Here is a 27,101-nt window from a genome sequence, read left to right on the forward strand (position 1 = left end):
ACAGAGGCTGCGCGCCGAGTGGAGGGGGAAGCATGAAGTTAGGAGTAGGGAGCCAGGCAGGGCCCTCCTAACTGTCCTCTTCCACTAATATACAGGTGGAGCCACGGGGCACAGCTAGTTGTTAATAAGGAGAAATTAAAACAATGAATACAGTTGTTTAAGACTAAAACAAGCAACCAAGGGTACAAAATCTTAACACGCGAGACAACTAAAATGAAGCGGAAAAACGTCACTTGAGCAATAAGTGCTTCATGAGCAATTAATGATTTCTCATGAAGCCACTCTGGCCCTCCAGGACTGATGTTGCTCAGCCCTGATTTAAAGGGTATGAGTCTTAAATACGAAAATAAATTAAATGAAGTTAATTAGCAGCAAAAACTGGTCACTAATTAAGAAAATGGTTACAATGAAAACTTGTAGTCACTGTGGCTGTCCAGGATTGGAGCTGGCCACCCCTGCTCTACAGTAACAGAGGAGCCCCCGGAAGCACCAAAGAACCCCAACAGGGTTCCATTGCAGCCACTGTGAGTGTCCAGTGGGTAGCATTACTAGGGGAATGCTGCCATCAGGGATCCCGACCAGAAAAGGGACAAACACTAAGTCATCCAGTTGGGGTCCACATGCGTGGATGGACAGTCTGGCTAAAGAAACACCATCAATCCCGGCCAGATACCATTCCATCTATGCCTTCCATTACACAGTAATGAACACAATGCTAAGTGACTGAGAAACACAGTGTGTTAGATAGATAGATAGATAGATAGATAGATAGATAGATAGATAGATAGATAGATAGATAGATAGATAGATAGATAGATAGATAGATAGATAGATAGATAGATAGATAGATAGATAGATAGATAGATAGATAGATAGATAGATAGATAGATAGATAGAGGGACTTAGATGAGGCCGGCAGCCCTATAGTTCTTCACTGATGCCACAAACATTCACTTTAACTATCAGGTTTCTGAGTCAAGTGTCTCTTTATGGTTTCTCTTCCCACTTAATACTATTTGTAAAGCACCTTGACTTATACTCTGTATTGGAAGCCGCTATATAACTAAAGGTTGTTGTTCTCCATTAAGATAGAAAAAGATTTTGATTCCATTTGATTATTCATCTGACTACACATTTGTTTTAGATGGCATGGAGGCTGTGCCTATGAAACACCTGACTTTGCTAAGCAACATCTGCTTTTCTGGACTCACTTGACACTGTATATAAAATAAATCAAATAATAAACCCAACCTTAACACTAAAACAAAAGTTACCATAATGCCTCTGCCACTAGCCTTGTATTTACAGTAAGCTTTTACTGCGGCTTCAGCAGCTACACCCTTAATGTTATTCATTCAATATAATGCCTGATGTATTCATACTTAGTGCTTTATTCAATGTAGATGTAATAATGCATGTAATAAGTACAGTATAAAAGAGGACACTGACTTTTACAAATCTATTATAACAGAAAAGACAAAAAGTAGAATACTCATTTTTTAAGGACATCATGTTAAATATTATTGTTGGCATCCACTTATTTTCTTTACCTACTCAGTTTCCTGTGAATTGAAATTAAATGTGAATTTCCCCTTGGGATTAATAAAGTATCTATCTATCTATCTATCTATCTATCTATCTATCTATCTATCTATCTATCTATCTATCTATCTATCTATCTATCTATCTATCTATCTATCTATCTATCTATCTATCTATCTATCTATCTATCTATCTATCTATCTATCTATCTATCTATCTATCTCAGGCAGTAACCAACCTTGGACAAGATGCCAGACTATTGCAGAACGTACTTAAGCACACACTCAAAAGAATTAAATCAAAAGATGAGAAAAAAAAGACATCTTAAAAAAAAAACCCAAAGAAATACTCACTCTCGATCAGTCTGTAGCTTAGCGAAAGGCAGAGAAGTGTTGTGGTCACTGCCTACCTAGTCTCAAAGCGTTTATCCTTGAAATGATTGACTATAAGGAAGTAGATGAAAGAAATGCTTACTAACTTTGTTGAATATCATTTATGTTGTAGGATATTGTTACAGATCGCTCTGAGAAATTAAAATACAGGAAGTGTTGTGTTAAGAGGTGGTTCATGAGGAACTTGCTAGCTGGCAGCTTCTCTTTTCATTTGCTGGTGTGTCATCATTTCTGGTTTTACAGACCTCGCTTACAGCTCAGTGAGAGTGCACTAACCCACTGCATGTAGACTCATGAAATGTTAGGGTAAGCACAGAGGCCATGAAACAAAATTATATTCTTCTGTGCTTTCATTATTTGAAAATAGATACATTTTAAACACATTCCCACAACTTAAAGTGTAAATTCCTCAGTACATAAGTCAGTATTTTATGCTTTCATTCTTAGGTCTCAAAGATTCTTGCTCAAGGCCAGGATTGCATCGATTGACACTACTTTGAGGTTTGCCTTCTCTCTATCTGTCTGTATTTTCCATTGCTTAATATTTATTGAATCTTTTATGGACAGACATTTATGAGCATTGATGCTGATACCTTGGTTTTAGATTTCCATCACATGTTTCAGTGTCCTACTTATACATAAATTGGTCTTTTAATGAGTGTAAATCATTATTTAGTAACATTCTTTGCAAATGACTGTGTCCTTCAAAAGCTTCCAAAATTAAAATTTGTTTTGCATCAGAATGTTATTTGATTGGAAACCAGTCTTATGTGTTGTCTGTTTAATTAGTGTCTCAGCTATCATCCCTCAATTCCTATCTTGCCATACTGAGGCATTCTTTTCACTTTTACACCATCTACTGAATAAGAAGTTGATCATTTCAAATGATTTTAGCATTTCTGAATAATGATTAAGTTTGATTTCCATCAATATTACATTTCAAAAGTTTGAATTTTGCCAATGCTTTGATACTAAGCTCTGCATTGTCCTTTGTGTCCACTGCTGGCCATTTAAATGCAGAATCAATCTCTGGCCCTCATGCTCACAGTTCAGCCACGTATTAGACATACAAGCAACCAAACTAACAGTGATTCACCAAAGGGAGAATGGCAAACTGTAAATTGTCAGTTATTAATGAGATATTACTAGACCATCAGATCTCCTGTGCCTGTTGGCTCCTGAGAAACACATTCCTTCCTTCCTAAAAGATCTCTTTGCTCATTGAGGTTTCTTCTGGCCTTGAGACAATGGTATAAAGTTATAGATTAATAATTTTAGAAATTGGTACACATGGAATACATTGCATTATAAGTGTATATTTCATTGGCATCAACCTTTCTGCATAAAGATAGAATCCTATTCTCAACTGTTGAAGAGCTGATGAAGATCATGAGCTTTTTCTAACATCTATAGAGCTGCAGATTAAAGGACCATGCTGAGTCATTCAAGTACTTAACATAGTTTTATATTTAGAAAAGTATAAAATGTAGTACTAATATATCCATCCATCCATCCATTTTCCAACCCGCTGAATCCGAACACAGGGTCACGGGGGTCTGCTGGAGCCAATCCCAGCCAACACAGGGCATAAGGCAGGGAACCAATCCTGGGCAGGGTGCCAACCCACCGCAGAGTACTAATATATATTTTAGAAAAAGGTATGGCTGAATGTATTTGTCTTCACATTTTCTAAGACATTAATGATAATGAGAAGATAAATTCTTTGTACACAGACATTTCAAAAAGTGAAATACGTAAACTGCTCACTTTAAACACAGTTCTTGCGACTTTTCTGAATAGCCTCAGTTATTAAACTATTTTCAAAAAATCAGGGGGAATGTTTGAACATCTGTTGCTAAATACGTCAGTTTAAAACATCATTAAAGAATAATACATGTGGTGCATGCTAAGAGCATGGAATTCATAGCCAATTGGTAAGGGAAGTACAGTTCAGCTATAATGTAAAGAAAACAGGTATAATGACCTTAATGTAACAGATGAAGTGTGATTTGTGCACCATGCCCTTCCTCAACAGAAGACAATGTTCTATGTGCGGACTATACAGTCAGGGAACACTTGACAAATAAAGTTTAATTATAATAATAATAATCTGCAGTGGGCTGGCGCCCTGTCCAGGGTTTGTTTCCTGCCTTGTGCCTTGTGTTGGCTGGGACTGGCTCCAGCAGACCCCCGTGACCCTGTAGTTAGGATATAGCGGGTTGGATAATGGATGGATGGATAATAATATAATAATAATAATAATAATAATAATAATAATAATAATTATTATTATTATTATTATATAGTGTTTTTCTAACCATATCAAAGAACTTTACATAAACAGAGGGTAACGACTTTAGCCACCACCAATGTGTAACATCCATCTGGATGGCAGCCATTTTTGCACCAGTTTTCTCACCACACATTAGCAATTACCTGATGAAGGGGTGAGAGATACTTAGAAAATAAGAGACAATGAAGTTAGGTGGGTCTGAATGACCAGGCTATGGTGGGCAATTTAGCCAGGTCAACAGGAAGTACCCTACTCTTTTTAAAAGATGTCCATGGATCTTTTATGACCACAGAGAATCAGGTTTATGTCTCACCCAAAGGATGGTGCCAGTTTTTACAGCACATGGTCCTAGTCAATGCACAAACAGACCACCGGGTTAGCACCCCCTGATTGCCTTACCAATACCTTTTCCAGCAGCAGGTCAACTTTTCCTAGATGGTCTGCCATCCAAGTACTAGCCAGGCCCAAACATGCTCAGCTTCAAGTGGATTACCTTTTCTCAAGTAGAGGTGATATGGCTGTTGGCCATGTGTCACAATATTCAGCAGGTTAAATATATTTTTGTGCTTTGCCGTGAATTTTTATACTTTTTTTAATGTATTTCTTTCTGCTTGTTCTCCTTTACATTAATAATTGACGCACAGACACATATGACATTGTCAGCTGTAACCAATGTGGGCCATCACAAGGAGCTTATAGCTTCAGTTGGTAGTGTGTACAGGTTTGTCCTAACTGGGTTACATAAAGATATATGCTTATTGCACATGTCATTGTCTTTTGAAAAAATGGCCAAAGTAAATCTACTGGTAAAGAAAAGCATGGTGACACTATTCTGTAGTAGTGCAACATCTGGCTGCAGCATCCTCACATGAATTTCTTGTAGGTGGGGATGGATGGCTTAGTGTCATGGTAGAGTAAATAGATGCAGAGTTGGTAGATTACATGGAAAAGCAGTATTTGCCTAAGCCCTTTTTCTTATAAAGATGCTCGTCTTTAAGTAAACATTTAAGTGGACTATGTCATGTTTTCTAAATTTTACAAATACATTTACAAGCACACTAATGTTGTCAGGTTATATAGCAGGAAATGTACATTATTCAAATTCTAATTTGTGTTTGGGCGTTCATTTGTGCTAAGACTATTTTTACTGTTTCTTATTTGAATAAAAAAAATAGATTTTCTACTGGTGTATCTGCTCATTTATGTTGGCTTTCACACCTCCCTTTAAGGCAGCTGCACCAAAAACAAATGTAATGATCATTCCCAAACCTGGTACGGGTTTAAGTACATCATTCATTAATAATTCTAATTTAGTTTGATCAGTTATAATAAATGACTTGTCTGTTTTGTCAAATAATAATCTGAGGAGTAAAGCACTACTCACTGCATTATCAATGAATAGATATGGGGGGAGTGGATGTGTTTTTTATTTTCTTACAATAACTTTCTTCTGCATAAAAACATTTTTATTTGCTGCATTAGTGAGAAGAAAGTCTCTTTATTTTAAAGAACATACTTGTATATGCTGTGCGTGCATTGCATTAGAAAGTTCCTGTCAGAAGCCAGAGGATTGCTGGGATGTGAAGAAACTGCAAGAAAATTTTGATGGCAATGGATCTTATTTTATGAATGATCTGATCCTAGCTGTCAAACGTTCTGTTGAAACCAGAAGAGCTAACTATATTAATAGAAAACTATTTTCATCCCAGAGAATTACTCACTACAGGACATCTGGTGAACCCAGCAGCTGACTCCGATTTTAGTTTATGTAAACGTATTTGCAATACATGTAAATATGTTACTGTAAGTAAGTTCAGCATTTAAATAGGGAGAAGGGTTAATAGGAAGTTAAAGACGTTTTCTCTGTAAATACCAGTAACAGGGAACATTTTTGGCCATATCTCACTTTCTTTAGGATTTTGTTTTGTCTTTTTTAATTGTTATACTTGTTTTTATACTCATCTTGTCATTTGTGGATGACATCTCCAGGCATGTCACTAATTGTGTGATTCTTTACTGCAGAATTCATTTCTTTGCCTATCTACGTGTATGCTGATATCTGGTGTTATAGCTGCTATTTTGCATAAAAGCTGGTAGCAAGCAGAGTTTGCTTGTCAAATATAAACAATGGGAAGCTCTGGCAAAATGTAGGGAAAGAAATTCAAAACAAAAGAACAGACTTTTAAGGAATAAATGTTTCATTTGTAGGAATTTGGAAGGTTTAAAGGGGGGCATCAGTAAAGAGAATACTGTAATCTGAAACATTTAATGCAGTACAAAGCATTTAATCTGGGGTTCAGAACCTAAGAATTATGTAATTGACTTTTGATATTGGCATGTTTCTGACTTCAAGTCTGGATATCCTTTTGCTTTAGTATCTTCTTTTAGGTTTAAATTTTTGACTTTTCTCTGACCAAGATTATGCCATTCATTAATGATAATGAAACCTTATTAATGATAGTCACAAAATAAAACTTTTTTTTTTCTTTCTAAGGTCATCATAACTTTAACGGCCACAGTTTGAGGATGGTAAGTTTAATAATAAGAATAATAGATTTAATTCATATAGCACCTCTCTCATGCTGAAGGCGCTTCACAGAGTCTCAGAAAGAACAGCAGGGTATATGTAACACTAGGTACAAATAATATCTGTTTAGGACACTAAGAACAGACAAAATACAGGATATACAAAACATTAAATAGAATAAAAGACAATAAACCAGAGTAAAAAACTATGGACAGTAGAGGGTGCTCCAGCTCCCCAACACCCAACACAGCCAGGCATGGACACAAGTTAAAAGGCACAAAGAGTCCTTTATTGTGGGAAACTCTTTAAACTAAGTGTTTTCCACCACAGTCACAAGTACAGATATGCACAAGCACAATAGCACAACTCTTTCTTTCTTTCTTTCTTTCTTTCTTTCTTTCTTTCTTTCTTTCTTTCTTTCTTTCTTTCTTTCTTTCTTTCTTTCTTTCTTTCTTTCTTTCTTTCTTTCACTTGTCACTGCCTCCACTGCTCGTCTTGCAAGCTTCGTCCATCTCCATCCAACTCTGCTCCCTGATGCGTGGTAGGCAGTTCCTTTTATTCTACCCGTCGCAGAAGTGCACCCACTCTTCCACACATGTGGCCTGTCAGCACTTCAGGATTAGGCGGAAACCCCATAATCCTGCAGCTCCCCCTGGTGGCCCTCATGGGACCCAACAGAGCTGTCCTCTGGCACTACAATACCCAGCATACTTGTGGGGATCCGATCCCGGGCTCACTGCCATCTAGCGTCCTGGGGCAGACAAAGCCCTGTGTAAGCTGTCTCCCACTGTCCTTCCATCCTAAGGGTGTCAATACTAGGAGAAAACCCTGACCAAATAGCATAATTTGTGATTTAGCACACGCACAAATTACCCTAAGCATCTGGACTGTGAGGTAAACTGATCAAAGGGTTAGAAGGTTAGGGTAAGTTAAATGCCTTCTTGAACAAATGAGCTGATTTTTAAGTGAATGAATTAAGTCAGCTGATCAAAGTATTTTAGGGAGGTCATTCTAAAGTCTGGGCTCTGTGGAGCTGAAGAATGACCTTAGCAAGATGAAGAAAAGAAACAACTGGGAGATAAAAAAAAATAAACCAAATAAAGGGGAGAGCAAAATCATAGTTGGGGGTCACGGATGAAAGTCAGAAACCAGGCAGAACATGATACTTAGAGCGATGAGAGAAGTCGCAAAATCAACCAAAATGTTCAAGCAAAATATAGAAAAAAAACCCGATCTAAATCCGTTAAATATTTCTCTCATGAAAAGCGGACAGATATACAGACAGACAGACAGACAAACGTTGGATTATATATATATATATATATATATATATATATATATATATATATACTGTATATATATATATATATATATATATATATATATATACAGTATATATAGTGGGAATATGGGTCCCTGTCGACCCCTGAACCCGCAGACAACACGCCCAAACACCAGGTAAAAGTCCCAATATTACATTTATTATAATAATAAAGTGCAGAAAGCACCTCCTCTCCCGCAATACTCAATAATAAATCAATACAATCAATTATAAACACAATCCTCCACTCTACCCAGCAGCTCTGTCGCACTCCCTCCCAACTCCGGCTCAGTCTGCTGGGGTTTGCCACAGTCCTTTTATATTCCTTGACCCGGAAGTGCTTCTGTCCCTCAGTCCATGTGATTTCATAGCACTTCCGGGTCAGATGGAAAACTTCTTTTCTTTTCTTCAGCCCGGAAGTACTTCCTTTCTTCCTTCCCCTTGACTAGGGAGTACTTCCGGGCTATAATAGAAATCATTGTGCCTCCCTGCAGAGTTCCCTGGCGGCCCCCATGGTATCCAGCAGGGCTGTGCAGTAAAACTCCATTGTCCATGATGCCCTGCTGGAATTCGGGGCACCTCCATGTTGCAGGGAGGACTCCATCTAGTGGTGTGGGGGTATATATACTAGGGGGCTCGTCCCCTGCTTGCTTGGCTCGCCCACCCCCGGGTTTGGTTAACCAGACATACAATTTAAAGAGATTGTTATTTTCATGGGAATTGTTACATAAGCATTATTTTCTGCCTGTGAATGAATATCGTTTCTTTCTCTCTGATAAATAAAACAACTTTTTTGAATGTTTGTCCATGCTCTTTCTTCTTCGCTTAGTCGTTGACGTGTCATCTAGAACATATAAAATTATTGTCCTGATAAAATTTATAAGAGCTGAGAGCGCAGGAAGTGTGTCTGCCAAAAGCATTCACACGACTGAGGTTAGATGACCATGGTCTTGTTTGACAATAGTTGGAAGTAGGGCATGACTTGAAATAATCTAATGGCAAAAGTCACCGTCTCACGGGACTTGCTTCCAAAGGTTGTAAGTATGGCATGACTTGAAAGAATCTCATGTTAAAAGCCTCTGTCTCACGAGACTACATACCGCTCCAATGTTTTTGGAATGTTTTAATTCTCGCTGGCAACATGAATTAGATGATCTACAAGTCTCCGGCTCAAAGTTTAAATCTGAACAATATGTTCGATCTCTTTTCGCCGTTCCATTTTTTCACCGAGTAATAATTTCTGTTTGCGCTAATGCGATCTTAACTATCCTTTTTTTGAGACTTCAGATTTTCATACTTCCATTATCTCTAACCTGCTCTGCATGTGTACCGCGCCAATGTTTTTGGAATCTTTTAATTCTCACGGATACGCCTCTTCATTGGATAGAAACACTACTTTTTTTTTCCTGATGGCAACATGAATTAGATGATCTACAAGTCTCTGACTTAAAGTTTGAATCCAAACAATATATTTGATCTCTTTTTGCTGTTCCATTATTTCACTGAGTAATAATTTCCGTTTGTTTGCGCTAATGCGATCTTTACTATCCTTTTTTTGAGACTTTCGAATTTTCATACTTTCATTATTTCTAACCTGCTCTGCATGTGTACCGCGCCAACATTTTTGAATTCTTTATGACGTTCTACTTTGTCATTTACTCTTTGTCTTTTATTTCTGGCCCCAGGCATGGTTAAATCTCTTGGCACAAAGACTCATCTTGCTGGATGTGTAAGTGTCTCTCCAAGAAAATCACGTCTATTCTCCTTCCAAGATTTTTTTTCATAATAGAGAGATATGGATATAGATATAGATCATCTTAATGAATTGCTAGATTTTAACTAATATTAATAGCTAGATAGCTAATAGATAGAACTTATTTTTGTTTTACTGGAGGTGGCAGAGTTTAAGATGTTCAGATTTGCATTGGGTGTGACAAAGACGGATAAGGATTAGAAATGAGGACATTAGAGTGTCAGCTCAGACTGGATGGTTTGGAGACAAAGTCAGAGAGGTGAGATTGAATTGGTTTGGACAGAGTGGAGATGCTGGGTATATTGGGAGAAGTATGTTAAGGATAGAGCTGCCAGGCAGAAGGAAAAGAGGAAGGCCTAAGAGAAGGTTTAAGGATGTGGTGAGATAGGACATGCAGGTGGTGGATGTGATACAGTAGGATGCAGAGGACAGGAAGAGATGGAAACAGATGATCCACTGTGGCAACCCCTAAGGGAAGCAACCAAAAGAAGAAGAATTATTGGCTAGTTAGTCACTGATCTTTTAAGACTAATACACATCAATCAATGCCATTTTTACATTATTTGAGTTGGAATTTGTTGTGTAAGAAAGCTATTGAACTACCACAAGCCTGTTTAGGGCTACATTTTTAATAACATGACATTATAAATACAGGTTAAAACCACAAATTAAATGCAATCTACTAACACACGTAATTCCATTCTGTTAGTGCTGCTTTCCCAAGAGCCAGCTTCTGCAGCCGAGGAGCAGACCTACAAGGTCCCCGCCTTCGGCTACCACCCGACTCACACTGCACCCACCACCTCCTCCCTGGATGGATGGATGGATGGATGGATGGATGGATGGATGGATGGATGGATGGATGGATGGATGGATGGATGGATAGTGCTGCTTTCTTGAATATGACTCATTGGTAGAAAAATATTCAATAAACAAAAACGTGGTAGCTAACTCTCAGATGAAGTAACCAAAAAAAGTAAAATTCTCTAACTTTCATATCGCTGAACACACCTAAATCTTACTCTATGCGTATATTTTCTAACTTGTCTATAATTCCAGTCTTCATAATTCTACCTTGACACTTCTGTAATATTTTGCACCATGACCCATTTATTTTATATAAGCAATCCCCAGTGGACCTAGAAACAACAGCCTAATGGTTTAGATTTTTCTTTATTATTTATAGAACAATTTTGCTAGTCAGCTATGTCGGAAGGCTTCCATAAGGTATATGGATTTTATGCTGCTTTGCAATGTTCTCAGTGCTCCAATAAAAACATTCAGTGAACACATGAAATAATATTGGAAAAGTTTAGTGATGTTATGTTTGCATGTATTTAGTTCATATTAATGGCTCTCACATTGCTACTTCTTGCCTTATGTCTTTATTTCTTATCTTTGCCTTAGGCAGCTACTTTAGATTAAGAGATAGCCTCTAAAACTTTAGATGAAAGGTTTTAACAGTAAAAGGAAACCAAGGCTGAAATTGTCATAAACTGAAACTTGGGCTGTCTTTAAGCCTCCGTGTGCAAAATATTACACTGAGCTGTCCACACGGTTGGCAGGATGTGGCATTGCCCACAGTGAGAAGTCAACAAGCTCAAAATAAATAAGTGATTTAACTTTGCTATTACTGTGGATATGGTATGTGTGTCAAAAATAGCTGAACTCATCACTGGGGAAATACTGCTACCTGCTGGCAAATATGGAGACTGCAATTTAAAGACTAGCTGTCATTGTTTTACATAGCTCTTGTTTAAGATTTTATTTTAAATATCTTTTGTGTTTTGTTACCATTTCTTTTTCAGGTGCATTTGTACATAAGGTGCAAAGCACCTATGGCAATAGCCATTTCTGTCTGTCCATCTTTGTGTCTGCGTGAAGCAACTCAGCTCCCCCATCGGTCAATTTTGTTGAAATGTGTCCCCCTTGTTCTTTAAGGAAATTTGTTGTGACAGTTCAATTTTTGTTGAGATATCCTGAAACAGATCATGCTGTACACAATTTTAGAATTTAAAAATTGCCTATTGGAATGTACTTTCGAATTAGCAAAGTCATCTATCTTAAAACAGAGAAACATTCAGCTTCAACATGGAAGTAGTTTACTGCTTCAGTTTTACCTTAATAGCAGTTACACCTTCTTGTATATTTTATTTTCCTCTTTTGTACCTCTGATAGACGCAACGGCAAACAGATCCCCAATTCAAGTTAATGAAGCATCAGCAGACTGTGTGTGTGGAGTAGCAACTCGCTGTCACTGGCTACTTGCATGCACACAGGATTGCAATCCTCATTTAAAAGTCCACCTTGGCACGTTCAGAAACCTCTGCATGCATCTCCCTCCTCCCGATGCTTTAAGTCAAAGCAGGTAAGTTAAATGATCTTACTAATCTAAAAATATAAAATGCATGCAATGAAAACAAAGGGTTATCTAGATATGAATCAGGTACCCTGCAGCATGTAAGCCATTATGCTCAGAGCAAGTAAACATTTAGAAAGTGCTATTTACCTTACACTAAACCAAGCTCACAGTTCCATTATATGCAGATTAAAATGATTTACTATTTCTTTTTCATTATAATTTACTACGATGGCCAGACATCCTGGTGACAGGGACAGTCCCAATTTCAATCCATGCATCCGTATAAATAAATGAAGAATGCCAAAAAAAAAAAAGGCTGCCCATCTAATAAAACATTGCTCTCAGAAACAAAAATCATCACCATATATATCAAACAGTGCATACAAAACTCCTAAGGGAACCTAGGAGAACTCCACCCCCACATAAAACAAGCCCCCGCCTGCTACAAGGCTTCAGTGTAATATATATATATACATATATGTAATAGTGCGGGGAAAGCTTGATTAAGAAGTTGTTCAGCTCCTAAGAACAACCAGGAGGTAGGCAAAAACAGACAGAACAGAAGTACTGCCATATGTTTGTTTCCACCTCCAGCACCAATTGTGAAAGTTTTTCTTTTTTCTTGTGCCTTGATTCCTCTCTGATGATGATGAGTTAAAGCAGGCTTTATGTGTGGGCATACATACTACACAAGTGTCCTAGTTTGAGATTTTGAAAATCTGTTCACCCTATAATTTACTATCAGAGTGCCACATTCGCCTAATGGTCTGTTGCCATAATAAAGTTTGCCTTTCCATCCATCCATCTATTTCCCAACCCGCTGAATCCAAACACAGGGTCACGGGGGTCTGCTGGAGCCAATCCCAGCCAACACAGGGCACAAGGCAGGAACCAATCCCAGGCAGGGTGCTAACCCACCGCAGAAGTTTGCCTTTCACTTCTGTTATTCTCTATAATTTGTCGTAACTGAATAGTTTTACAAGACCCACTTCATGAAAATTACAATTGGCAGACATCCTCAAGCAAAGAATGAATTAAGCGCAAAGTTGTTTTTCTTTTAATTTAGGTTATGTTAATTGCCAATTTCAAATTGTCAATGTGTGTGAATATGAGTGGTGTGTGTGTGTGTGTGCGTGAATGAGTGAGAGTGGTCTTTGTGATGGACTAGAGCCCTATTCAGGCCTATTGTTAGTCTTTTGCCTAATCCTGGTGAAGTTGTCTTTGGCCCTGACAACCCTGAAATCAATTCAGAAGGTTCTAGAACCTACCTACTGAACTCAGTCCGTGGAGGGCTGCAGTGCTTGCACAGCCCTTGAACGCACCTGAATGTTGCACCATGCGTACATTTTCTACTTGTTCTGATTTACTTTCTCCTTGTTGTTTCATTGTAAATTGTTGAAATTGTGTTTATCACCTTTATTATTGGCAGTTTTTTTTTAAAGTTTAATGATTTCCTCTTGTATGTTTTGTTAATTGTATCATTATGATTTTTGATAAGGGAGCAACGAGACCCCTAATTAGGTAATAATAATAATAATAAATTTTATTCATATTGCACTTTATATTTTAGCAATCTCAAAGTGCTACAGAGTAAAAATAAAAATAATAAAACAAGAAAATCTATTTATACTTTAACAAAATATCTTTCTAAAAAGATGAGTTTTTAGATTCCGTTTAAAAACATCAGTCGACTGTGGGGCTCTCAGGTAGTCAGGGAGAGGCGTTCCACAGTCTCAGCGCCACAAATGAAAAAGCCCTATCACCCATACTGCGAAGCTTGGTTCTAGGGACTTGGAGAGTGTTAGCGTGTACAGAGCGGAGAGTGTGTGAGGAGGAATGAGGGGTAAGGAGTTCCTGTAAGTAAAGGGGGACATGTCCATAAATGCATTGATGGGTGAGGAGAACGACCTTGTACTCAATTCTGAGTGGGACAGGGAGCCAGTGAAGGGTTTTCAGGATTGGGGTGATATGGTCATGCTTTCACATCCTCATCACGATCCTGGCAGCGCTATTCTGAATATACTGGAGTCTCTGAATACGCTTGCCAGGAATCCCGATGAGGAGCGCATTATAGTAATCCAGCCTGGAGGAGACAAAGGCATCTCTGCATCTGCCAGGGTGAGAGTTGGGCGGAGTTTAGCGATATTCTTGAGGTGGTAGAAAGAAGACTTACAGAGGTGTTTGATGTGGGTGTCAAAGGTGAGTTGAGGGTCCATTTTAACACCCAAATTGGTGACAGATGTGGAAAGGGGGATGTTTTGGCCAGCGAAAGTGATACTGGTGATGGTAGAAGAGCGGAGATGGTGTGATGTGCCAACTAAGATGGCTTCTGTTTTGGATCTGTTTAGCTGAAGAAAACTGAGCCTCATCCACACCTCTGTCTCCTCCAGGCAGGTAGTCAATGTAGATATTGGCAGAGGAGCAGTAGAGGAGATGGGGCTAGTCCTGAGGTAAAGCTGAGTGTCATCAGCATAGCAATGGAAAGATAAACCATGTCTGCTAATGACATTTCCAAGAGGGAGCATGTAGATGGTGAAAAGGATGGGGCCTAGGCACAGAGCCCTGTGGGACACCACAGGTGACGTTGTGGGTATGAGATTTTGCGCTGCCCAGGACGACATGCTTAGTTCTGCCGGTCAGGTAAGATGTGAACCAATTGTAAACATTTCCTGAGAGTCCAATGGTGTATTTCAGGCGATGAAGGAGGATGTTGTGGTCTATTGTGTCAAAAGCAGCTGTCAGGTCAAGGAGGATGAGTAAAGAAGGGGAACCAGTATCTGCTGTTATCAGAAGATCATTGGTGACCCTGACCAGGGCTGTTTCGGTGCTATGGCCAGGGCGGAAACCAGACTGAAACTTTTCAAACAGATTATTCAGTTTGAGGTGATCATGAAGTTGTGTTGCAACTGTTTTTTCCAGAACTTTAGAGAGAAATGGAAGATTGGAGATGGGCCTATAATTGGAGAGAACTTCAGGATCCAGGGTGGGTTTTTTCAGTAGAGGTCTGATGACAGCAGTTTTTAGTGAAGAAGGAATATGGCCAGCCAGGAGGGACTGGTTTATAATCCTGGTGATAAGTGGAGAGACGGCAGAGACGTTGGCCCTCAGCAAAGCTGAGGGGAAAGGGTCCAGGGAACTGGTAGACAGTTTCATTTTCCTGATGGCATCCTCCACCGCTTCCCGTGTGGCAACAGAGAAGGAGCAAAGGGGCCGGACAGTCTCAGACAGTAGGTCGACAGTTTAGGATATCCGTGGTGGAGAGGTGTAAGTGGATGTTATCAACTTTTTGTTTGAAGAAATTGATGTGCATATTGCACCTCTCATCAGTGGCCTTAGAGTGGGCAGGTGAAGGAGGTTTGAGGAGGTGATTTATAGTTGAAAAAAGTTTTTTGGAGTTCCTGGAGCTGTTGCTGATGATAGTGGAATAGAACCTGGACCGTGCAACCTTCAGAGCTTCTGCATACTCCCTCATGTGTTCCCTGCATGCCTGTTTGTGGACAGTCAGCCCAAGAGGCCTTGAGCCGCCACTCAAGGACACGCCCAGCCGCCTTCATTTTTCGCATGTAATAGGCCCAAGGTGCTTTTATTAGTTTTACAGTAACACCTGGGGACTCCAAAATATTCAGACATCCACCGCATCTTTGCAGTGACACTATTTTCATTGCTATGTTCTTCTCCTTTCCTTTTTGAGCTTTTCTAAGTTTAGTTGTCTCTTTGACCATTTTGTTCTTGCATTTCGGATTTTTTCAAATTTTGTCATTCTGAAATAAGGATGGGCGGCACGGTGGCACAGTGGGTAGCGCTGCTGCCTCGCAGTTGGGAGACCTGGGGACCCGGGTTCGCTTCCCGGGCCCTCCCTGCGTGGAGTTTGCATGTTCTCCCCGTGTCTGCGTGGGTTTCCTCCGGGCGCTCCGGTTTCCTCCCACAGTCCAAAGACATGCTGGTTAGGTGGATTGGCGATTCTAAATTGGCCCTAGTGTGTGCTTGGTGTGTGGGTGTGTTTGTGTGTGTCCTGCGGTGGGTTGGCACCCTGCCCAGGATTGGTTCCTGCCTTGTGCCCTGTGTTGGCTGGGATTGGCTCCAGCAGACCCCCGTGACCCTGTGTTCGGATTCAGCGGGTTGGATAATGGATGGATGGATGGATGAAATAAGGATTAATGATTTTCACATTATTTAATTGATTCCAGTATTTGTTTATTGCCTCGCAGTTAGGAGACCCGGGTTCGCTTCCCAGGTCCTCCCTGCACAGAGTTTGCATGTTCTTCCCGTGTCTACGTGGGTTTCCTCCGGGTGCTCTGGTTTCCTCCCATAGTCCAAAGACATGCAGGTTAGGTGCATTGGCGATTCTAAATTGTCAAGAGTGTGTGATTGGTGTGTGTGTGTGTGTGTGTGCACCCTGGGGTGGGCTAGCATCCTGCCCAGGGTTTGTTTCCTACCTTGCACCCTGTGTTGGCTGGGATTGGCTCCAGCAGACCCCCATGACCCTATAGTTAGGATATAGCAGGTTGGATAATGGATGGATGGATTTGTTTATTTTTCTTAATTTGTTTCTTTTCTTTACCTAGGCTTGTTTCTTTTTGAATGTTTGCTCTAAGTACTGTATTTGTATATATTTATTGGTATTTAGAATTGTGTATCTTTTTGTACTTTAAATATCAGAATTTTGTTTTTTTTTTAATTTTCTTATTCCTTGTTTTTTTACCTTGCGGTGGGTTGGCACCCTGCCCGGGATTGGTTCCTGCCTTGTGCCCTGTGTTGGCTGGGATTGGCTCCAGCAGACCCCCGTGACCCTGTGTTCGGATTCAGCGGGTTGGAAAATGGATGGATGGATGGATGGATGTTTTTTACCTTTTGGTTTTGTTCCTTTTAGAAATTCTTCTTCTGATTAACAAATGTACTTTTTTGTAATTAAGTTTCTGTTGTGGCCATTTTTTTATAATGGCTTGCCTTCCCTTTTCGTTAAAATGTTAATACATAAGTTCTTTTTTAGAACATTAGAACATGAGCACAATTGTGACGAGAACAAACAATTCATCCCAACAAGCCCACCCATTCTATTCACCTAGATTTTCATAAAATAACATCAAGTTGAGAATAGAAGGTTCTTAAAATCACACCCTCCACTAAAATACTTTGTAATTTGTTCCATGTATCTTTGGAAAACTTTCTAACATTTGCGGGAAATTTGCCCTAAACATGTTTCCAACTGTGTCCATGTGTTCTGCTCCAGAATTTGTTTTAAAGTAACAAATGGGATCCACTGTACTAATCATTCTATAATTTTAAACACTTCTGTCATGTCACCTCTTAATCTATGATTGCTTAAACAGAAACGGATCATCTCCTTTAGTCTCTCTTCATAGCTCATACCTCTTAGTCCTGGAATCAGCCAAGTCACTCCACTCTGGACCTTCTCTAGCACTGCTATGTTTTTTTTTGTAATATGAACACCAAAACTTCCACACTGTATTCCAGGTAAGACCTTGCTAGTGCATAATATAACTTAAGCCATAACCTCCCATGACTTTTCCACATCTCATGATATTTAACATAACATTCTATTAGCCTTCTTGATCACTTCTGTGCACTGTCTTGATGTATAGTGATGAGTCCACTGTGACTTCTTGGTCCTTCTCATAAGATGTAGTTTCAGGTTTCAGACCTCCCATTGTGAATTCAAATCTAACCTTTTTTACTTCATACATGTAATACTTTACATTTACTCACATTAAATTTCACCTGCCACAAATCAGACCAAGCCTGTATGCTGCCCATGTCCCTTTGTAACAATTTAGCTGATCCTACATTATCTGTCCTTCCACCTTGTTTGGTGTCATCTGCAGACTTAACCAGTGTCACGCATGGGCATTGGAGGACTCCTTCGAAGGCTGCGGAAAGGTATGTAATAACCCGGCGAGACGAGAGGTGGGGCTACCTCTGACTTTGTCCCGTTTTTCTTCTTCCCTGACAGCTCAGAGAAACTGCCCAGTAAGGACACTTAGCCATGCCCCTTCTGGGAGTTTCGCCATAAAAGACATGCAGACTAAAAGAGAGGTTTCACAGCACAGCATGAGATTAAAATAAACTCCAAAGAAGGAGGAAACTCTGACTGGGCAGCAGCGCATTGATGCGTTTTTTCTTTGCTTTTTCTTTTTGTTTATTTCATCTCGAGATTATTAAAAGGGATGGCCCAGTTGGCATCCCAAACTTTTGACTGATTTCAGTCTGTCCTTCCACCGTCCAACCACACCAGCTTGCTGATAATTTTCTTCTCCAGATCCTTTATGTTTCTTTAAAAAAGCAGCGACCCCAGCACTGATCTCCATCACTTAGCACTTATTACTCTTGTATGATTTGTCTTTTTTATTTTTCCAGGAGGTTTATGCCATCAAAGCAAAAGGACATTTTCATCCTAAAATGTGACAGAAATAAACTTATTTGGTAAGAATTTCTATACAATTAGTGACTTTGTATACCTTACCTCATGGATCTTTTGAATCTCCCAGTAGATCTAATTTAATTTCCATTTGGCCAGTTTGTAAATCAACTGCTTGCCAGTTTAGGTGAAATACTTCACTTATAATGGGTCATTTCTTTCTCGTCTATGGATTTTGTTGAAGAGCGAAGGTGTCCATCCATAAAGGATTTAGAGTAAGTGTTGTGATTGGGGTTTACACTATCATTTAGTGTACCTTTGTACTTGTGTTGAAGTTATGGAGGTCGAAGATTCTGTTCCTTTTATTATTTGCTTGTCCACATATTGACCTGGCAAAATTTTACACGGGATGCCCTTCCTGACATAACCCTCCCCATTTTCCAGGCTTGGAACTGGCACGAAGAAACACACTGGTTTTTGTGCATCCCCTGTGGCTGGGTTCCTGTTATTATTTGCTTGAATTTTGCAATGATTCAGATGTTGTGTCTTGTTTTGCAGTGTTTTAGGTAGCTTTTTAGATCTGCTGCCATTTTGTAATCTCATCATTAGGCCTGCTTTCCCGAGTTTCTAGGGGCATAGCCTCTAAGGTTGTGACCTGTGCTTAATTCACACAATGGAATAAAAGGATGGCTGGGAAGTCATTTCCTTATTCTGTTTGTGGATACCAAAATCCCCATAAAAGCCTTGTGCAAAACATCTTATGTGTTAATTTTGGTTTTGACCTTTTTCTTGTTCTTTCGACCTTTAATCTTGTCTCTCGTTATGGTTTCAGTTTTCTTTTATTCTCGTACCCTTTTTGTTTTCATATGTGCATCTTCCAGTCAGGCTCAAAAGTTTATCTGGCAGTGTGCTGACAGAACAAAGAGTTTGATCTCAGTAAAGAATTCAAAGTGGAAGAGACCAAAAAATGCTAAACTAAAACAGAAACAAAAGGTAAGAAATGGTTGTTATCAAATCTAAAAAGTCACTTATTCAGGCTGGGGGAAATGTAAACATAAAGTTCAAATGCTGTACGTGTCATTTTCTTGAAAATTCAAGAGGACAATTTTTTTTTTCATTCTGACCAAGAAGACTTTCCTTTCATAAAGTTTGTATGAGAAACATTAGTTGCTATAATTCTTTTATAAGATGGTGATGATTATGTGACATGTACAGTAGGTGCAAGTGTAAACAAATCCAGAAATGGCAATCACGCTCCTAGCAACAATTGCGCCAAATCGACAAATGTCAAAAATTAGAGCACACAACAAAGTTTTAAATAACCCAAACACAGGGTAGAAAAATCAGAAAAAAACAACATTTAGAATTTGTCAGACTTAACATTTTTTAAGTGCAATACAAGACCGTTAATGCCACTAAAGATTTCCAGTTCTACTCCTGTCAAATCACAATTTAATTTATTGCACAACCACTATGAATTCATCTCTGCCACCTTATACTTTCAGCTCACCCACTGCAATTGTTTTTATTTCTGTACTCTTTCAACTTATTTAGCTCTTTAGAAGAAAAATGTGATCAAAGAGAACTATGATCTATAATGGATCATGCAGAACATGTTGACTGTCACTTCCTGCTGGTGGGTAAAGGGTGTTGCTGTCCTGTGAAAGAGTGCAAGGTTTTCATTGATCAATTTTCATTAATTTATTAAAAAAGAATATATGAAATGACTTAAAGTGTAATTTATAAATGTTTATATCCAGCTTGCATTCATTTACTTGCCTGTATGGTAATACAGGGTGAGCCAAAAAGATGTACCACATTTCAAACGTTTTCTACAAAAACACTACAAGATAAAATAAATTTCATCACAACACAAGAAAGGGTATACAAAATACATTTTTTTCACTGTGTTTTAAAAATGATGTCTTCAAGGTGGTGGCTATCATTAGCAATACACTCTTCAAGATGATTTTTGAACACTTGCATGACTCGTTCGGCTATTTCAAGGGGAATAGCGGCGATTTTGTGACGAATAGCGTCTTTGAGGGCTTCAAGGTTTTGAGGTCGGTGTGTGTATACCCTCGACTTGAGATGGTCCAACAAGAAGAAATCGTATTGAGCGAGATCAGGTGAACGTGAAGGCCACCTTACATCACCGCGCATGGAGATCAGTCCCGCGGAAACATCTTCCGCAAAACTTGCATGGATCTCCGCGGCATATGAGCTGTTGCTCCATCCTGTTGAAATCAGGCATCCACCACATACATTTCTTTCAAAAAGTTCTCTAGTATTTCAATGTAACGTTGCTCCCTCCAACTCAAAAAAGTAAGGGCCTATAATGCCAAATTCAAACTGTAACACACAGGGGTCTCTGATGAAGTTCACGAGTGTTGGTTTCAGCATAATAGTGAAAGTTTTGCTTATTTATGCCTCCATTCAAATGGAAATGTGCCACGTCACTGTACATAACGATGGTATCTCGATGAACGGATTGCAGAATGTTCGTGCACAACTCTCTATGGCTCTCCCAGGCTCTCTCAGTGAGTTTCTGCACTATCATCATTTTGTACGGATGGAAATGCTGAGGTCCAGGGTTCTCCAGGTATTGGGGTGCCCCCTGGCGGTGACCACAGGCCCCTACAGGGTTGGGCTTCACAGCCCTGTACCCATGGTCCCCAACACAACCAGGGTAGACGTCCCCTCATAGTATGGAGGAGGCTTGAGCCTTCCTCCGGTCCTCTTGGGTGTCCTGGCTGGGTTCCACCCCCAGCCACATGCCACAACATATATAGTTAGATAGATAGATAGATAGATAGATAGATAGATAGATAGATAGATAGATAGATAGATAGATAGATAGATAGATAGATAGATAGATAGATAGATAGATAGATAGATAGATAGATAGATAGATACTTTATTAATCCCAATGGGAAATTCACAGTTAAATCACCTGAGAGCAATAAGTCTTTGCCTTTATAAACAGATGACATTAAAATATGTAAATACCATATTTATATGTTAGCTGGGTGGTATCACAGGCCCAATACAATATTGGCAGTTGAATCAGCTTATTGATGAGGCAAGTTATGCAAAACAGAATTTCTGAGCCATGTACTTTTCACGCTTATGGTGATCCAAGGGAAGATGTTGTTTTATGACCAACTCTTACTTCACAGTCCATCTTCACTCAACTTCCAGAATGGAAACTTAAATCCACACTATGTGTGAAAAGCAACCACATTAGTTAGTCAACCCAACGGAGAACATTAGAGGCTCAAGTGACTTATTGAGCTTCTGAGTGTGATTGTCTCTTCTTCACAGTTGTTATGCCAGTCACTTTATCAGGGATAATCAGCTGGACTGCTGAATGGACAATGCCCATCTGCTTTTATAGTTCCACCAGAACTTTCTGAATTGCCTATTGATAAGACATGATGAAGTTAAATGGACTGGGAGATGTGTGAATGTTTAAGAAACCTTAGAGAGTCATTATCAGAAGTTAAAGGAACTGGTGCCAATACCAAAGTGCTGAACCAGAAATAATTTGCGTCAGTGACATGGTGCATCATGCCTTCTGTGACCAATGCCACAAGCAACAGTGCAGTGCAGTACAACATACACATGCTGAAGATTACAAAAGAAAACATAAAAATGGCAGCATAATGAAAGTATAATAATAGCAAGCTTGTTCCTTTTGAGCCACATTATACTATTCCCTCACAGAATGTCACCCTCCACAATGAGGTCCTTATCCTGTCATCTCTCCATGACACCAAGTTTAATCCCCACATCAACCATCTTAACTAGTCTAGCCAAAGGACAACTCCATTGGCTCAAATGACTAATCAGGCTTCTTACTGAGAGGGTATCTCATCTACTGTTTTGATTTATCAGAGTTCTTTATCTACAAATTCTATCAAGGACAAGAATTTCCTGAAATCTTTGGTAAATCATTGTAATTCTCATCACAGTGTTAATCCTCTTTTCCTCGTAAAAGCCTGACTTGGAGAAAAAGTTTGATTCAATCATGAAAGTTGAGCTTACATCAAGTGTTCACCCAAAATGAAGAAAGCAAATCAAAGATAAACTGATGGCAGGGAGATTAGGAGATGAAAGGCCATTTGTCATCCAAAAGGAAACCATTAGATAAGATTATTGGAGAGATTAAAAGCTTAGCTAAACCAGTGGCACATTATGTGACTTCTAGTCAGAGGATATGCCAAACTGGACAACTACATTTTCTGACCTCATCACCTTAGTGTATCATACTAGGAATCACAGTGCATCACAAAGTTGACTGCATCATGACTTTCTAGCACAGTTTCACATTTCCAAAATATTGTGAGCTCACCCCTTTTTCCGACAGCCAATATCGTGTTGCTCGACTGAGCCAGATACTTTAAATGTACAATGAGGTCAACGACAACCTCAGCCCTTTTTAAAAAATATTTAGTTTTTTGTCGTAGTCTGTAACATACGAGACCACAGACAGACAAGCCACAATTCTGTTTGCAAGGTGCAAAACATACACATTGATTATTCCTCATAGTTGCATTATATGCATTGTACTTACGGCTTAGTGCTTATTAACTCGCACACATACAACGCCCGCCCCATGACTGATTACAAAATTAAATCTGCTTAATTTAGTCGGGGCGAGTTGCAGGGTGGTCAGACTGAGTCGCTGAGTTTGTCAGACTACACTATTGGTGGTCATGGGAGCACACTTCTGATGCCTCTGATTTGCTAAGATTATGCAGGTAAAGTATATGACTGAACATTGCAGGGAAAATCATGTAATGTGACATGGCCTTTAGTCATTCCGTACTCGAGGAATGTGTGATCTGAGTCTGAGTTTCTCTTTTTCTTTGCGTTCTGTCTTTGAAACCTTTAAGAAAGGACACACTGAGAAACACTAATGAGCCTATGATTGGGTAAAGTGAAATGTTCTACAATATATTCAGCAAAGTCTAATGGCTTGAGTATGTCTCCTATAGTGATTTGTAAGCCGTCTTCATATTTGAGGATTAGCTAGAGACTGCACTACACAATGACATAATAAATTAACACTTGAAGTCCCACAACTGCAGATTCACTTCAGATTCAGAGGCTCATTGGCTGTGTGCACTGAAGATATTGAGCAGTGCTAACTACAAGAAGCTGAAGGATACTGAAGGGCTGCAAGACTATGGCTGTTAAAGTTCACCGGATACCCTGCGTGCAACCCTAAAAATGGATTACATTACTTCAGGACTTATCACACTGCATTTCTACACACACTTAGTGTTCTGCACCAGGGAGACAAAAAAGGTTTTCTGTAAGGACCAGCACCCTGCTTTATAAAGCTTGAGCACACAGAAAAAGAGGCCTGAAATGTGTCTACAAAACTTCAAATTCAAACGTTAGGATTTCAAAAAAAAAAACTTGAGGGGAGAATTTGCTTATATAGTTATAACAACAGTATAGTTGTTACTGTTCCCCGGTTGTTTTTGTTGTTGTACTATTTTTGATTCATATTATTCTCTTTAGCTTATTGTTAATTCGCCATTGAAGTTTAATATTTCAATCCGACAATGAATATTACATTTATTTTATGCATATACAGTACAAATTAAATGAATTATGATGAGGTCATAATTTTGATTTAGAGTTCTCTAGAATGATGCCGCTCTGTATGTCTGTGTCCATGTGCCAGGAATTGGATTAAAAATTGAATTACTTATCCCAACAGAAACTTGCCAAAGTTATAGCATTTTAAAATTTTACAGATTTACTGATTTTGACCAAAATCACTCAAATATATTTTGCACTAATGATTTTGTGTTTTTTGTGCAAAAAATATATATAATTTTAGAATAAGATATGCAGTTAACCGTAAACTGACAAATTTAGAGTCAGAGGTGACTCTAAATTGGCCCATTGTGGTTGAGTGAGTGAGAATACCCTGTGATGGGCCTCCCCAGGGTTATTTTCTTCAATGCAGCCAAGATTTCAGAAGAATATTTCAGACAAAATAAAATAAAAAAATAAATAAAGGCATTGTGAAATATGACAATAAATGAATAATATCAAAATGATATGTGAGCATAAATAATTAAATGTTTTTGTTATTTATTTATATATGTATCATTTCTTCCTTTATCTGTTTTCTGACTGGTGAACCATTAGCGAAGCACATGCTCTGTAACTGATACGAGTGCAAGAAAAAGTCACTCAGAATTATTGTGAGAATCAACCACTTTAATTCAAGAAGCTCTAAGTTCATCATCAGAAGTATCTGATTTTTATTTATTGTCACTTTTCACAATGAATTTATTTCTTTGAGTTTTTATTTATTTAATTTTGGCCAAAATATTCCTCCATACCAGATACCCTGTGTGCAACCCTAAAAATGGATTACATTACTTCAGGAATTATCACACTGCATTTCTACACACGCTTAGTGTTCTGTACCAGGCAGACAAAAAAGGTTTTCTGTAAGGACCAGCACTCTGCTTTACAAAGCTTGAGCACACAGAAAAAGAGGCCTGAAATGTGTCTACAAAACTTCAAAATTCAAACGTTAGGATTTCTAAAAAAAAACTTGAGGGGAAAACTTGCTTATTTTAACTCTGACCCATTCATACGCAACATTTTTGAGAAAATGGGAAATGATGACACCCTTGGTATTGAAAACCTTAGTAAAAACACAAACAGTTTAGAAAGAAGCAGAAAAAGTTAAAGAAGAAGACCAATTATAACACTGGGTCCTCTAGTTTACAGGTCCAGGAGACAAAGATTAAATCCCTGTTCATCACACTCAGTGTAGAGTTTGCATGATCTCCCCATGTTTACATGCAGCAAGTAGCTATGGAATAGAATACCTAAACAACAGATATTCACAAATAGAAACATGACAAGCTAAAGAAAATGTCAACAGATAAACAGCATCTACAAATGGATTAGGATGGCTGTATCATGCATCATGTGAACTGTAGGGTACAATTATAAATAAACTAGCTGTGTAAGCCCGTCCTAGTCCTAGAAACTATTGAAATCGTCAGAAAAAAAACTGAAATGTAGAGATGTCATGTCATTGAAAGGAACTACTCTGGGCGTCTCTCTCCTAGGAGGTTTCGTTTTGATGACATGCTTGCATCTCTTGTGCATTAGTGGCGGGAGGAAAAGTAAAAGGGATACCGTTTTGCCGATGTTAGCAACTAAGCGACTTTGTCTTTCTTCTGAGGTTTCATTCTGCTGACATGCTGGCCTCGCTTGTGTTATTAGCAGCTTAGCGAGTTTTCTGTTTCCTTGGCGGTGGAGCCCTTACCCTGACTCCACCTCTCACTTCCAGGCCAGACAGACACACACACTTCCACGCATAGACGTTTATATATATGATAGAAAAAGGGACACAGCCCGCTCTGTCTAGATACAAAGGTTTCATGTGCATTTATTCCAATGACAAGTGCTAATTGAAACACATTCTCTTTAAAAGAAGCTCTGATAGATAATCTACCTAATATTCAAGGGTGAAGTTACATCTTCAGGAATATGACATGATGCTCAGTTTCATTCAAAGGCAATACCTGATGCCATATCTTGACTACATGTTAGTTCATCATTTAGTTGGTCATCAGGTTAAAATGTGTTTCTATACTGTGAACTACAACTGCTAATCAAGGAAGAAAAAAAAAATTAGTACCATAGTATGAGGATTCACTGCAAGGCATTATTGGAAAATTGGAGTTTAATGAAAACTTTTAAATATTGAAAAGATGTTCTGTCTATGATTAATAGGTTGACAGGAACAAAAAGTATTATTGTTGTTTCCTTAATACTTGAACTTAATAAATATTTATTCAAAAAAATTGTAAAAATATGTTCATGGACTGACATCTCAGGCACAAATTATTCAAAAATGTTCATTCAGTGCTAGCAGATTTTACAGTGTCATGGCTTCCAAGCTCAGCTCTTAAAATGTTTCAGAAAATCATGAAACCTTTAGAAGGAAGGCATAATTGACTTTCTCATGCTTAAAGTTCAGAATTACCTCTTTGCCAATGACCGTCATGTTGGAATTAACCAGACCTTGTATTGCTGTTAAGCATGAGAGCCAAGCAGAAATTACTCACTGCAAAGCAGAATCTGTGAGCCATGGTATCCCTGTAACTATGGCAACAGATAACAGATCGCAGTTCACATGCCAAGACTACAGATCTTTTGCCAAAAAAACATGTGATGGAATGCTTCACATCTAACCCTCTTTATACCATATCAACAAGGCTTAGCAGGGAAGGGTGCAGGCTGTCCAAAGTAGCAGTCAACTGGGTTTTCAAAATTGCATAATAATGCTGCTTGAAGGATATTGGACTGAGAGCAAGGTTACAAATTGTATGGTGAAGGAAATACATTACATGAAGAGCAAATGTTCAAACTCATAATAATGAATAGAAGAGTATATTAAATAGGAGCTGTGGACTGCAGATATTTCATACAAATCCAAATCTGATCTGCAATTTTACCTATCAAATGGACTGTCTTCAAAATAAC

At 38.8% G+C, this 27,101-nt stretch overlaps 2 protein-coding genes across 5 annotated transcripts in view; both read right to left on the minus strand.

The window, feature by feature from the left end:
- Window positions 1-27,101, minus strand: part of LOC114652160 (FYN-binding protein 1-like) — a 1,204,993-nt gene that overhangs the window by 151,291 nt on the left and 1,026,601 nt on the right. The gene's annotated exons all lie outside the window — the stretch shown is intronic.
- The window catches only part of LOC127527982 (FYN-binding protein 1-like), a 218,789-nt gene that overhangs the window by 108,843 nt on the left and 82,845 nt on the right, over window positions 1-27,101 (minus strand). The window contains exon 1 of one of the 4 annotated variants that reach the window (XM_051928496.1): window positions 1,896-2,071. The exons of 2 other annotated variants lie outside the window; for them this stretch is intronic. The gene's annotated coding sequence lies outside the window, so the exon portion shown is untranslated. Of the gene's footprint in view, window positions 1-1,895; window positions 2,072-27,101 lie in introns of those variants that run through there. One more of the 4 variants, XM_051928495.1, reaches the window with a different exon arrangement.

The sequence above is a fragment of the Erpetoichthys calabaricus genome, chromosome 5 (genome assembly GCF_900747795.2).
Source record: "Erpetoichthys calabaricus chromosome 5, fErpCal1.3, whole genome shotgun sequence".
NCBI lineage: Eukaryota > Metazoa > Chordata > Cladistia > Polypteriformes > Polypteridae > Erpetoichthys > Erpetoichthys calabaricus.